At 52.7% G+C, this 10,494-nt stretch overlaps 2 long non-coding RNA genes across 2 annotated transcripts; both read right to left on the minus strand.

The window, feature by feature from the left end:
- Positions 1-835: 835 nt before the first annotated feature.
- LOC140515180 (uncharacterized) lies at positions 836-1,525 on the minus strand. Its single transcript, XR_011970871.1, has 2 exons — positions 1,412-1,525; positions 836-1,269 (listed from the first exon to the last, which is right to left on the minus strand). It is a non-coding gene; the product is annotated as an uncharacterized lncRNA (long non-coding RNA).
- Positions 1,526-5,263: 3,738 nt separating this feature from the next.
- LOC140516216 (uncharacterized) lies at positions 5,264-10,494 on the minus strand. The gene is made up of 3 exons (XR_011971317.1): positions 10,322-10,494; positions 5,839-10,179; positions 5,264-5,696 (listed from the first exon to the last, which is right to left on the minus strand). It is a non-coding gene; the product is annotated as an uncharacterized lncRNA (long non-coding RNA).

Raw genomic sequence — 10,494 nt, forward strand, 5'->3', positions numbered from 1 at the left:
CATTAAGGGGATACATGATCATGAAGATGGATCCCAACTTCCTTCGCTTTACCACCAAGTCGTCACAAGTGTGTCCCAACAAGTATGTTAAGAGAGGAACCTTGGGATTGGCAGCTGCGAGCCAGAATGCTAATTGTGCTTCCCTAAAAGCCCTCAGGCCTAGTCAAAGGGCATAACCCCCATGGATCGGGGCCCAGCCATCCCCACCAGCTGCCACCCCCAGGAGAGTGCAGAGGCCAGCCCAGCAGAGGCAGCAAGGCCCCCTGGCTTGAGAGACGGCTCAGCATGTGCAAGGAGGGCACAACTGCCACCATCACATTCACCACTACCTCCTCTCAAACCATGATTGGGACAGCCCAGGCCCTGGAGTCCAGGAGCAGCCCAGGCTTCCCTGGGATCGTTGTGGGAAGAACCCCTGTGGAGAAGCAGCCTGGGCAGGGCTCTTGCAGGGGCTCAAGAAACAGCTACCGAAAACCCAGACAAGTTGGTCCAGCAAAGTCTTTGACAATCCAAAATGGGTCCACCAAGAAATGGGTATGACTTTACCACTGGGAAATGACATGACAGAAGACACATTAGGGAATGGTCCACTGCTGCACCCTAAGGACCATGAGACCTTTCCATGAGTTGTAGCTGGCCCTATCCCCAAGTCGTCTCTCCCCCAGGAGAATTTCAGGTTCTTTGGAGCCAGGGCAGTCTTACTTTTCTGTCTCTTCCCCCAGTGCCTGGCACACAAGTGTGCACATTGAGAAAACGCATCCATCATTCTTTCAAAAATTCATTCATTCATCCATACATTCATCCATTCTTTCAGTAAAGACACTGTGACACAAAAGCCATACTCATCGTCTTTATTTGTTGCTCAGAGAGAAGGAAGGCCTAGAGCCAAGCTGTAGGATGATGAGCGGTAGAGAAATACCCCTGTCGTGTCTCAGCGAGTTTCCCACAGGTCATTGGAGCTAGCACTCCCAGGCCATAAAAAGGGGCTCCCGTTGGCAGCTGTACCTCACCACGTGGACAACTTCCAGCAGGCTGTGATTGGGGTCCGGGCCTGTGCGGGGCAAGGCTGGCGAGGTAAGGGGTGCCTGCTGGAGTGCCGTTGATGGGCTCCTGCTGGAAACTCTCCATGTCCAGTGGTTGGGCCACCCTCAGCATCGCAGTAGTGCAGCCTCCTTTCGCTGGGTCCGCTGGGCACACTCATCCCAAGGAGGATGGTTTCTGGGATTGCTCCTGGCACTGTGGCTGATGTGCATTCAAGCAGCTGTGGCCCTGCATGGGAAAGAACAGGAAAATGTGAGTATGAACCAGGTCAAGCAGGAACCTGGATGGAATTCAGCCACGGAGAAGCAAGGCAGCCTCAGGCGGCTCCATTGTCGTCCTGGCGATCTGATGGAGCGCACCCTGGACGGACCTGTCTTGGAAGCCAGCTTGCTCTCCCCAGGGACTCAGGCTTCCAAGGGACATCAGGTCCTAAGAGGATTTGTCAGAAGACTGCAAGAGGGGAAGGCTCCACTTCTGGCCTTGTCTGTGTCCAGGCTCAGGCCTCCTTTCTGCATCTCCCTCAGTAATTGTGGCCTTTCCCTACCCAACAATAGGCCTGACTAGCCAACAATCCGTGATGTCATTGGAGAGGGATGTCATCCTGAAGCAAGTAGAGGCTTGTGTCATGTGTCAAGTGTCATGACTGATGGTTTTTGTTGAAACTGAAGTCAAAGTAAAGCCAAATTTTCCAATTAGGGCACAAAGAGAATTTTAGAATTAAATGAGTATAAGAAATGAAAAGAGGAACAAGATGTAAGGTTGAAAATATTGATTGGGAGATAGATAGCCCAGGACCTGCAGATCACGTTCCTCACCCTCAGCCCAGCCACCTCTCCCTCTACAGAGGTCAAAGCTCCTCAGAAGCTTGTGTGTTGGAATTGTTTTCCTGCTCTCATTTAAAGAAGGGCCTTTCTTTTGGTTTTCCATGCACTGTCCATGTGTGAGGAAGAGTTGAAGGAGCTGAGCTAGTTCACTGCTCCAGTTCTTCTGTCCTCCCAAGTCCCCAAGGCCCCTAGTCTCCAGTAGTACAGAGAAGGCCCCATGAGAGATTCAGGGTCTAGCATCCTCACTCCAGGGGGTTCTTGTCCCATTCAGAGCCACCTCCGTGTCCCTGCTCCTCCCGTTTCAGCAACGCTAGGCAGAGAAGCGAAGGGTAAGGGAATGAATTGTCTGCAGTGCCTCCCCTTACTCAACACATAGAGACTCTATTACACAAATGGATGCCTGGGGTCTGTTTTGCAGCAAGCATAGGACAGCAGCCCAAACTATAAACAGGAATGTGGAAAGTTCTTTTCCCATGGAGTTGCAGAAAAATGAAATATTAACCTTTTTTCAAGAGCATCCCAAGAGACAGACAGACAGAGAGAGAGAGACAGAGAGAGACAGAGAGACAGAGAGAGAGAGAGAGAGACAGAGACAGAGACAGAGAGAGACAGACAGAGAGAGAGAGAGAGAGAGAGAGAGAGAGAGAGAGAGAGAGAGAGAGAACTAGAGAGCGAGAAAGAGAGCCTGAGAGCCTGAGAGACACAGACTGACAGACAGACACATAGGAGCCCTGGGAGGTGGCTGCCAACAGCGCAAGTCCAAGGCCCTGAACTGAAAGTAGGTTGAGCAGGTCAGGCCAAGAGGCTGCCATTTCCTGCATCAGGAATATGCGCTTCTGTCCTAGCAGGTGGCTGGTGGGAGGGTGGACTGGATAGAGACAAGGCCTTCCTGGACAGATGAACTGGGTGGTTGAATGATTGAAGGCTTTCTTTTGTGCAAATGTGTCTGTGTGAATCCCTGTGCTGAGCGCTGAGGATATAAAGAGAAAAGTAAGACTGTCCCTGGCCTCAAGTTTCTGATATTCTAAGGGGGGTGGGTGGGGCGTGACTGAATTGAGGGCCAGCTTTGGCTCTCTATCCCCTTTCCAGGCTCCATCATGCTTGGGGTAGAGCAGCCAAAGAGATACGATTGTCTCCAATGTCATTTGCAGCCATGAAAGTGGCGTCCCTATGTGAGCTGGCCCCATTGGAAGGAGACAAAGACTTTGGGGACAAGCGGGTCCTCCTTCAGTGAGCCTGTAGGCCGTGCAGAAGCTGCTGCCAGGCTGCATCTCGGCAGGGGGTGTGCCCCTGAATGAGGGCTGGGGGCACCAGGCTGGAAGTGGAATTCTTCCAATGGCTCGTGGGCTAAGTGTCCTGGGCTCCCCAGGGTCCCTTGCTCCTTGACTTTGGCTGCCTTGCGTTTCCTCCGTGTGGCGCTTGGTTGTCATTTCGTGGGGCCCGCTTGTCCCATTTGTACAGGGGCTGCTTCTTGGGGAGATGAGTGTCAGGGCTGGGCTAGAAGCAGAATGGGGTAGGCTGGGGTGACTTCTGCTGCAAGAGGTGGAGTGATGTTTCTTGTCTGTGTGTGCCAGTTGGTGGACAATTGTGGCTGATGGAGGTGAGGAAGGTGGGTCTCCTCTGAGCAATGATCCTTTCCCGCAGTGATGGCTGTCTGCCCTCACTTGCAAGTCATCGGTAATTAGGCAGGGACCTGAGGAGCCCTGCCCAAATGCTGCCCGAACTCTGTGTCCCCATCTGAACGCTTCCCTGAACGTGCACTTGTGTCACCTGGTGCCGTAAGGTAGCCCAGTACCTGGCCGCTGACTGCACCAGGCTTCCTTCTCTTCTTGCCCACATGGTGCCAAGTCTTGTTTGGTCTCTTCTCTGTTGGAGGACCACCTGGTGATCTTGCCATCCCTTGATCTCCATGGCAAGAGAGATGTTGAAGTCAGGGGGCAGAACCTTTGGGCCAACTGCCATGTGTTGAGGAAGCCTTTAGGGCAGCAGAGAGGCCTTAGTGGTTGTCACTCCCTGCAGAATGGGGAAGGAGGTGGGCCATGCCTTCTACCTCAGCTCTCCACATTTCTGTAGAGACATTGAACAAGCAGTCCTTGCTGATGAGTTAGTTCTGAGGGGCTTTCCAGCTGCTCCTGTCCACAACAGGCTTGGTCATGTCAGAGAAAAAGGCCCGTGCTCCCTCACCAGCACAGGCATCTTTGCTGAAGCTAACCAGGTGCGGACATCTCGGTAAGGATGTATGTGACTTTCTCAATGCATTAGGTCTCTTGGGCAATGACCAAAACCTAGGCTGAAGTAGGAAGGAATTAGGTCAATGCCTCCAGTGAAGAGTGCTTTCATTAAATTAAAGCTTGGTTTCAGCGGAAAAGCTGAGGCTTTGCAAACGCCAGAGACAAGAGACAGGAAAGAGGGGAGAAAAGAGGAGACAACATGGGAGAAAGACGGAGGTGCTAAGAGAGGGAAAGAGGGAGGGAGAAAGACAGAGAGGTAGAAAGAGAGAGAGGGAGAGAGAGAGAGAAAGAGAATCTCATGGAGATTGCGTGCCACCATGATTGCCATCATTAAGGGGATACATGATCATGAAGATGGATCCCAACTTCCTTCCCTTTACCACCAAGTCGTCACAAGTGTGTCCCAACAAGTATGTTAAGAGAGGAACCTTGGGATTGGCAGCTGCGAGCCAGAACGCTAATGCTGCTTCCCTAAAAGCCCCTAGGCATCGTCAAAGGGCATAACCCCCATGGATCAGGGCCCAGCCATCCCCACCAGCTGCCACCCCAGGAGAGTGCAGAGGCCAGCCCAGCAGAGGCAGCAAGGCCCCCTGGCTTGAGAGACGGCCCAGCATGTGCAAGGAGGGCCCAACTGCCACCATCACCTATACCACTACCTCCTCTCAAACCATGATTGGGACAGCCCAGGCCCTGCAGTCCAGGAGCAGCCCAGGCTTCCCTGGGATCGTTGTGGGAAGAAACCCTGTGGAGAAGCAGCCTGGGCAGGGCTCTTGCAGGGGCTCAAGAAACAGCTACCGAAAACCCAGACAATTTGGTCCAGCAAAGTCTTTGACAATCCAAAATGGGTCCACCAAGAAATGGGTATGACTTTACCACTGGGAAATGACATGACAGAAGACACATTAGGGAGTGGTCCACTGCTGCACCCTAAGGACCATGAGACCTTTCCATGAGTTGTAGCTGGCCCTATCCCCAAGTCGTCTCTCCCCCAGGAGAATTTCAGGTTCTTTGGAGCCAGGACAGTCTTACTTTTCTGTCTCTTCCCCTAGTGCCTGGCACACAAGTGTGCACACTGAGAAAACGCATCCATCATTCTTTCAAAAATTCATTCATTCATTCATCCATACATTCATCCATTCTTTCAGTAAAGACACTGTGACACAAGAACCATCCTCATTGGCTTTATTTGTTGCTCAGAGAGAAGCAAGGCCTAGAGCCAAGGCGTAGGATGATGAGCGGTAGAGAAATACCCCTGTCGTGTCTCAGCGAGTGTCCCACAGGTCATTGGAGCTAGCGCTCCCATGCCATAGAAAGGGGCTCCCGTTGGCAGCTGTCCCTCACCACGTGTACAACTTCCAGCAGGCTGTGATTGGGGTCCGGGCCTGTGCGGGGCAAGGCTGGCGAGCCAAGGGGTGCCTGTTGGAGTGCCGTTGATGGGCTCCTGCTGGAAACTCTCCTTGTCCAGTGGTTTTGCCACCCTCAGCGTCGCAGTAGTGCAGCCTCCTTTCGCTGGGTCCGCTGGGCACACTCATCCCAAGGAGGATGGTTTCTGGGATTGCTCCTGGCACTGTGGCTGATGTGCATTCAAGCAGCTTTGGCCCTGCATGGGAAAGAACATGAAAATGTGAGTATGAACCAGGTCAAGCAGGAACCTGGATGGAATTCAGCCACGGAGAAGCAAGGCAGCCTCAGGCGGCTCCATTGTCGTCCTGGCGATCTGATGGAGCGCACCCTGGACGGACCTGTCTTGGAAGCCAGCTTGCTCTCCCCAGGGACTCAGGCTTCCAAGGGACATCAGGTCCTAAGAGGATTTGTCAGAAGACTGCAAGAGGGGAAGGCTCCACTTCTGGCCTTGTCTGTGTCCAGGCTCAGGCCTCCTTTCTGCATCTCCCTCAGTAATTGTGACCTTTCCCTACCCAACAATAGGCCTGACTAGCCAACAATCCGTGATGTCATTGGAGAGGGATGTCATCCTGAAGCAAGTAGAGGCTTGTGTCATGTGTCAAGTGTCATGACTGATGGTTTTTGTTGAAACTGAAGTCAAAGTAAAGCCAAATTTTCCAATTAGGGCACAAAGAGAATTTTAGAATTAAATGAGTATAAGAAATGAAAAGAGGAACAAGATGTAAGGTTGAAAATATTGATTGGGAGATAGATAGCCCAGGACCTGCAGATCACGTTCCTCACCCTCAGCCCAGCCACCTCTCCCTCTACAGAGGTCAAAGCTCCTCAGAAGCTTGTGTGTTGGAATTGTTTTCCTGCTCTCATTTAAAGAAGGGCCTTTCTTTTGGTTTTCCATGCACTGTCCATGTGTGAGGAAGAGTTGAAGGAGCTGAGCTAGTTCACTGCTCCAGTTCTTCTGTCCTCCCAAGTCCCCAAGGCCCCTAGTCTCCAGTAGTACAGAGAAGGCCCCATGAGAGATTCAGGGTCTAGCATCCTCACTCCAGGGGGTTCTTGTCCCATTCAGAGCCACCTCCGTGTCCCTGCTCCTCCCGTTTCAGCAACGCTAGGCAGAGAAGCGAAGGGTAAGGGAATGAATTGTCTGCAGTGCCTCCCCTTACTCAACACATAGAGACTCTATTACACAAATGGATGCCTGGGGTCTGTTTTGCAGCAAGCATAGGACAGCAGCCCAAACTATAAACAGGAATGTGGAAAGTTCTTTTCCCATGGAGTTGCAGAAAAATGAAATATTAACCTTTTTTCAAGAGCATCCCAAGAGACAGACAGACAGAGAGAGAGAGACAGAGAGAGACAGAGAGACAGAGAGAGAGAGAGAGAGAGAGAGAGACAGAGACAGAGACAGAGAGAGACAGAGAGAGAGAGAGAGAGAGAGAGAGAGAGAGAGAGAGAGAGAGAGAGAGAGAGAAAGAGAACTAGAGAGCGAGAAAGAGAGCCTGAGAGCCTGAGAGACACAGACTGACAGACAGACACATAGGAGCCCTGGGAGGTGGCTGCCAACAGCGCAAGTCCAAGGCCCTGAACTGAAAGTAGGTTGAGCAGGTCAGGCCAAGAGGCTGCCATTTCCTGCATCAGGAATATGCGCTTCTGTCCTAGCAGGTGGCTGGTGGGAGGGTGGACTGGATAGAGACAAGGCCTTCCTGGACAGATGAACTGGGTGGTTGAATGATTGAAGGCTTTCTTTGTGCAAATGTGTCTGTGTGAATCCCTGTGCTGAGCGCTGAGGATATAAAGAGAAAAGTAAGACTGTCCCTGGCCTCAAGTTTCTGATATTCTAAGGGGGGTGGGTGGGGCGTGACTGAATTGAGGGCCAGCTTTGGCTCTCTATCCCCTTTCCAGGCTCCATCATGCTTGGGGTAGAGCAGCCAAAGAGATACGATTGTCTCCAATGTCATTTGCAGCCATGAAAGTGGTGTCCCTATGTGAGCTGGCCCCATTGGAAGGAGACAAAGACTTTGGGGACAAGCGGGTCCTCCTTCAGTGAGCCTGTAGGCCGTGCAGAAGCTGCTGCCAGGCTGCATCTCGGCAGGGGGTGTGCCCCTGAATGAGGGCTGGGGGCACCAGGCTGGAAGTGGAATTCTTCCAATGGCTCGTGGGCTAAGTGTCCTGGGCTCCCCAGGGTCCCTTGCTCCTTGACTTTGGCTGCTTTGCGTTTCCTCCGTGTGGCGCTTGGTTGTCATTTCGTGGGGCCTGCTTGTCCCATTTGTAGAGCGGCTGTTTCTTGGGGAGATGAGTGTCCGGGCTGGGCCAGAAGCAGGATGGGGTAGGCTGGGGTGACTTCTGCTGCAAGAGGTGGAGTGATGTTTCTTGTCTGTGTGTGCCAGTTGGTGGACACTTGTGGCTGATGGAGGTGAGGAAGGTGGGTCTCCTCTGAGCAATGATCCTTTCCCGTAGTGACGTCTGTCTGCCGTCACTTGCAAGTCATCGATAACTAGGCAGGGACCTGAGGAGCCCTGCCCAAATGCTGCCCGAATTCTGTGTCCCCATCTGAACCCTGCCCTGAATGTGCACTTGTCTCACCTGGTGCCATAAGGTAGCCCAGGACCTGGCCGCTGACTGCACCAGGCTTCCTTCTCTTCTTGCCCACATGGTGCCAAGTCTTGTTTGGTCTCTTCTCTGTTGGAGGACCACCTGGTGATCTTGCCATCCCTTGATCTCCATAGCAAGAGAGATGTTGAAGTCAGGGGGCAGAACCTTTGGGCCAACTGCCATGTGTTGAGGAAGCCTTTAGGGCAGCAGAGAGGCCTTAGTGGTTGTCAGTCCCTGCAGAATGGGGAAGGAGGTGGGCCATGCCTTCTACCTCAGCTCTCCACATTTCTGTAGAGACATTGAACAAGCAGTCCTTGCTGATGAGTTCTGAGGGGCTTTCCAGCTGCTCCTGCCCACAACAGGCTTGGTCATCTCAGAGAAAAAGGCCCGTGCTCCCTCACCAGCACAGGCATCTTTGCTGAAGCTCACCAGGTGCGGACATCTCTGTAAGGATGTATGTGACTCTCAATGCATTAGGTCTCTTGGGCAATGACCAAAACCTAGGCTGAAGTAGGAAGGAATTAGCTCAATGCCTCCAGTGAAGAGTGCTTTCATTAAATTAAAGCTTGGTTTCAGCGGAAAAGCTGAGACTGTGCAAACGACAGAGACAAGAGACAGGAAACAGGGGAGAAAAGAGGAGACAACATGGGAGAAAGAGGGAGGGGGTGAGAGAGGGAAAGCGGGAGGGAGAAAGACAGAGAGGTAGAAAGAGAGAGAGAGAGAGAGAGACAGAGAGAGAGAGAGAGAGAGAGAGAGAGAGAGAGAGAGAGAGAGAGAGAGAGAATGAGAATCTCATGGAGATTGCATGCCACCATGATTGCCATCATTAAGGGGATACATGATCATGAAGATGGATCCCAACTTCCTTCGCTTTACCACCAAGTCGTCACAAGTGTGTCCCAACAAGTATGTTAAGAGAGGAACCTTGGGATTGGCAGCTGCGAGCCAGAATGCTAATTGTGCTTCCCTAAAAGCCCTCAGGCCTAGTCAAAGGGCATAACCCCCATGGATCGGGGCCCAGCCATCCCCACCAGCTGCCACCCCCAGGAGAGTGCAGAGGCCAGCCCAGCAGAGGCAGCAAGGCCCCCTGGCTTGAGAGACGGCTCAGCATGTGCAAGGAGGGCACAACTGCCACCATCACATTCACCACTACCTCCTCTCAAACCATGATTGGGACAGCCCAGGCCCTGGAGTCCAGGAGCAGCCCAGGCTTCCCTGGGATCGTTGTGGGAAGAACCCCTGTGGAGAAGCAGCCTGGGCAGGGCTCTTGCAGGGGCTCAAGAAACAGCTACCGAAAACCCAGACAAGTTGGTCCAGCAAAGTCTTTGACAATCCAAAATGGGTCCACCAAGAAATGGGTATGACTTTACCACTGGGAAATGACATGACAGAAGACACATTAGGGAATGGTCCACTGCTGCACCCTAAGGACCATGAGACCTTTCCATGAGTTGTAGCTGGCCCTATCCCCAAGTCGTCTCTCCCCCAGGAGAATTTCAGGTTCTTTGGAGCCAGGGCAGTCTTACTTTTCTGTCTCTTCCCCCAGTGCCTGGCACACAAGTGTGCACATTGACAAAACGCATCCATCATTCTTTCAAAAATTCATTCATTCATCCATACATTCATCCATTCTTTCAGTAAAGACACTGTGACACAAAAGCCATACTCATCGTCTTTATTTGTTGCTCAGAGAGAAGGAAGGCCTAGAGCCAAGCTGTAGGATGATGAGCGGTAGAGAAATACCCCTGTCGTGTCTCAGCGAGTTTCCCACAGGTCATTGGAGCTAGCACTCCCAGGCCATAAAAAGGGGCTCCCGTTGGCAGCTGTACCTCACCACGTGGACAACTTCCAGCAGGCTGTGATTGGGGTCCGGGCCTGTGCGGGGCAAGGCTGGCGAGGTAAGGGGTGCCTGCTGGAGTGCCGTTGATGGGCTCCTGCTGGAAACTCTCCATGTCCAGTGGTTGGGCCACCCTCAGCATCGCAGTAGTGCAGCCTCCTTTCGCTGGGTCCGCTGGGCACACTCATCCCAAGGAGGATGGTTTCTGGGATTGCTCCTGGCACTGTGGCTGATGTGCATTCAAGCAGCTGTGGCCCTGCATGGGAAAGAACAGGAAAATGTGAGTATGAACCAGGTCAAGCAGGAACCTGGATGGAATTCAGCCACGGAGAAGCAAGGCAGCCTCAGGCGGCTCCATTGTCGTCCTGGCGATCTGATGGAGCGCACCCTGGACGGACCTGTCTTGGAAGCCAGCTTGCTCTACCCAGGGACTCAGGCTTCCAAGGGACATCAGGTCCTAAGAGGATTTGTCAGAAGACTGCAAGAGGGGAAGGCTCCACTTCTGGCCTTGTCTGTGTCCAGGCTCAGGCCTCCTTTCTGCATCTCCCTCAGTAATTGTGGCCTTTCCCTA

The sequence above is a fragment of the Notamacropus eugenii genome, chromosome X, assembly GCF_028372415.1.
Source record: "Notamacropus eugenii isolate mMacEug1 chromosome X, mMacEug1.pri_v2, whole genome shotgun sequence".
Classification (NCBI taxonomy): domain Eukaryota; kingdom Metazoa; phylum Chordata; class Mammalia; order Diprotodontia; family Macropodidae; genus Notamacropus; species Notamacropus eugenii.